Source organism: Colias croceus, chromosome 14 (assembly GCF_905220415.1).
Source record: "Colias croceus chromosome 14, ilColCroc2.1".
Taxonomy (NCBI): Eukaryota; Metazoa; Arthropoda; class Insecta; order Lepidoptera; family Pieridae; genus Colias; species Colias croceus.
Genome location: NC_059550.1, coordinates 1,511,165 through 1,515,320, shown reverse-complemented (window position 1 = coordinate 1,515,320; position 4,156 = coordinate 1,511,165). Strand labels below are relative to the sequence as shown.

Below are 4,156 nucleotides of genomic sequence, written 5' to 3'. Positions count from 1 at the left end.
AAACCCGCTATTCACGTAAAACTTGACTAAAAATGTACTTTTTGGCAAATATGAATGGTAGACTTTAATTTGTATGACATATAACTGCCAATAAACTTTCAAATAATATATATTATGTTACTTCTTTGTTATTTAATATAGGAATATCAATTATTGTACAGCTGTGATTTATGTAAGATTATGTTTAATGTTTATCATATTTGTACAGAGAAAAATCAAATAACTGTGAAAATGAGCATCAATTATTTATTATTCCTCCTTGCAAAAAAGCAGGGAAGAACTTATGAAGCAACAACAAGAGTTGCATGAAATTAGAATCCAACAGGAAAGGGAGACTCATGAAAAAAGGCTCTAAATACTTACTTTGGAAGAGGAATATTATAAGAAAACAATAATAAATTTACAAAAATCTGAATATATTCATTTAATTATAAAAATAAGTTTCAATATGACTGTGTTTATATTTTCCCTTAATTTTCGCATTCATCTTCTTATTCTTCTACATTATTAGGGACAGTTGGATTTGTTAATTGATTTTCAATGCCTGTAGGATCTAGAAAGAAACAAAAAAAAGAATTAAAACATGGATAGCATTTATGTATTGGCATTATTAAATATAAGTAGGGTAGACTGGGTACGATTGAAACAAAGGACGGTTGAAACAACACGAATATCTCGTAAACCGTTGGTGGGGGGGTTAGGGGTCCAAGGGGAAAATGAAGCGCACAACTGTTCTAAACACGAACCACAATGTTGCGTCGATCTCCGCGCGCTTCAGCTGATTTTATAAGACCCTATTGTGTTTTTATGACCGAAAGTAAGTATTTTTGCTTGAAGATTTTTCCAATTATTGGCGTACCTATTTTAGTGACAGTATTAAGTGTGCGTTTTTGTTTTAAGTGAATCTTGTGGAATTTGACATTGTGACTAGTTTTTGTGTATCATTGTTGTTACAATTACTATAACTGTATTTTACCTAAAGTAGGAGTTGGGGACGGTTGAAACATTTTTTTTGGGTACGGTTGAAACATTGTTTTAATTATTTTTTGTATTTTTAGATGCCAATAGCACGTGTTAAAGAGATTTCGGGAAGATAAATATACTTTTCAAAGTACAAAGACGTGTATGAGGAAGTGAAAACCGGAAATCATTGCGAAAAGTGGCAGAGAAGCACAATTATTCGCTTTTAAGGTAAATTCGAATGCGAGATGACTCTGGCGAGCAAGAAAATAAAAAAATGGGATATAATAGAGGATATAACAACAGAAGGTATAATAATAGAGGGAAAAAACTCAGAAAGTTTACACTTTTCACTGACACACCAGATAAGGAAGAGATAAGAAAAGAGCAAGAATTAATATTGAAACGAACTAGAGCTAAGCAAGTGAAGAAGCGATTGGATTGACGAAAAAGGAAGACATTTGATGGAGGAAAATGTAAAAGTAACATCGAAGAAGCAAAAAATAAAAAAATACAAGAAGAGATATCATCAGAAGATGAGGAGTAGGTACTTCTGTCTTGTTTGTATGTCACCATATTTAGAGAGCAGACCTTATTGTAATAGAGTTACTTAATTATTGTTAGATTTAAAATAAACAATCAATAAAACATATTTTAATGCTATATTTTGTATTATTCGCATATTTTTCAACTGACCCCAATCACTGTTTCAACCGCCCCTGGTATTGGGACGGTTGAAACAAATCGGATTTATTTTTTTAATTTGATCTACTATAAAAAATAATAAACATGGAACTAAAATCATAGCGCCTAATAGTAGACAGATACATGCTCTTTTATTTAACATATATTTTTCATCGCTCGGGTTATAAACAGCAAAGTTATGGCCGTTATAAGTGAAATTGTTTCAACCGTACCCAGTCTACCCTACTTTGTTTGCATAAGAAAGTAGTTTGCGTAATTACCTTGATTTAAAATAGGCTCATTAATTAGTATTGTTAAATTTTGCAAAACTGCACCAGTTATAATCGTGATCTTGATCACGTGGAGGAATCCTCACATCGTATCATTAAGAATGCGGAATCTTTGTTTCCACACCCCGAAGCAACGCTCGACAATTATAGTAACTTATAGTTAGATATTATTCCTCGTTCGCATGTGACTCAGATCGTATATGCTTCCCAAAACTACGACAGGAATTCTTCTTCTTTCAGGTCCAGAGGATTCACGCTCTGTTTACTTATAAACTTTTTTTTGACGCTTACGAATTCTAAAATCACGAAGCACCTGCACATCATTCGTAAAATCCTTGCTCAAACTATCAATATCCATTTTACCACAGTTATTTTACTGCGAAGTGAATAAAAACACAAATAATATACTCTTGGCAACTACAAAACGTCAAATGTTTGACAATATATCCGCCATGATGTCTCTCAAATAGATTTAAAACAGGGTCGGACGTTTCTTAAATTTTGACATTATTTAACTGTTACTTAAACACCTCTCAACACTGAATTGGGTTTATAAGTGAAAAAAACGTTGATCAACAGCTAAGAGGGGCTCTTAAATTTGAGAGACGTTTATAAGTAAGGCTGTCAGTATCTATTTTTGTAGCCACAAAAAGCCTTCTCAGATACTAAGCAACTAATACAACAAAAATGTCCTCTAAAATACCCTCAAAGTAAAAATAACTTCTACAGAAATACACATCAAAATAATACATACAAATATACAGAAAGACGAATTTACTAACATCCCTGACCCCACTTCGGGCGACACAAGAAGTCGCTCACAAAATATATATTCGAGTGTCATCAAAATCCTTTGTGTGTAATATTGTCTTTGTTGTTGTATACTGATAAATAGATATTTTTTTAGATATAGAAAAACACTACTAGAAAACTTCTCTGCACTAGGAAATTGCTCGACCTATGTACCTATTAGCTAATAGCTTTAGCTGTATGTTTGTAATCGACTCCTTTAAACTCGATTTTCAGCAACATTAGATATTATTAACCCTAAGCCTTTTTACCACCTGGGTAGACAGAGTTTTTGTAAGTCTTTCAAATATTCCAAAGTTGTTGTCGTTATCCAGAAAGACAGAAACAATTTAAGATACCAAAAATTATTAAAATATGCTCAGTCGTCCATAGTACAAAATCATGTAACTAGACTGACATTATTATAAGTATTTTATTTACTACATACTACAGACGTAATAATTCTGATTATTATGATAAGTATACCATAATAATCAGAATCTTCGATAAATGGGGTAGGTACCTATCTAACACCGAAAGAATTTTTCAAATCGAATCAGTAGTTCTTGATTAGCGCGTTCAAACAAACAAACGAACTCTTCAGCTTTATAATATTAGTATAGATTAATAGATATTAATAGTTATTGCCTACTCTAGAATTATAATAGATAATTACTAATTTTCTCTATTAACATAATATAGAAATACAGCGGTAATATTGAAAATTATTGTCACGTCGCCAAGAAAACGATAAGAACAAAACAAGTTTGCATTCAGATAAATATATTAGCAGCTGAGTTTGCGCGCTATTTTCCAATCAGATAGCAGTAATAAATAGTGGATTATAGCAAGTAATTATACATATTGTTTGTAGAATACGGTTTCATCTATACTTAATAATATGCAAATGAAGTTCTGACTCGATTTGAACAATTCTTTCATCGTAGTGCTATAGGTTATAGGTATTATTTTTACCACGGGCGGAGCAGGGACGAAGAGCTAGTAATAATTACATATTAAGCTATAATAAGCACTTGTAAAAAGTATTAGGTACCTACAGACACATTTAAAAAGTCGAAACAATAAGCGGCAATATGCCATATGATATAGAAAAAGTAAGTATGAAGAAACCATATGTAAGATTGTGAAAACAACATAGCAAAATACTTATTATTAAAGATAATATATTACATATGGAAAACACAAGATTACACATCACCTGACAACCAACAAAAAAAAAGACGTGTGGCACTCGGGGACTGCTGCGGTAAAGCTATTGTATGCTATGCCTTCAAGCCACACCTCCGCCCGTTGGAGTGGGGAGCGTAAGGTTTTTTCGTTACGGAATTTCTCGATTCGGTCCCTGCGCTCAAGGCCCGCGATAGAAGCTATGCAATAGCTTAAAAATATACCTATCTATTTATTTGACCCAG

At 32.5% G+C, this 4,156-nt stretch overlaps 1 long non-coding RNA gene across 1 annotated transcript; it reads right to left on the bottom strand.

Annotated features, from left to right (window-relative positions):
* Positions 1–399: 399 nt before the first annotated feature.
* LOC123697320 lies at positions 400–2,070 on the bottom strand. Its single transcript, XR_006752224.1, has 2 exons — positions 1,926–2,070; positions 400–553 (listed from the first exon to the last, which is right to left on the bottom strand). It is a non-coding gene; the product is annotated as an uncharacterized LOC123697320 (long non-coding RNA).
* Between the last annotated feature and the right edge of the window lie 2,086 nt (positions 2,071–4,156).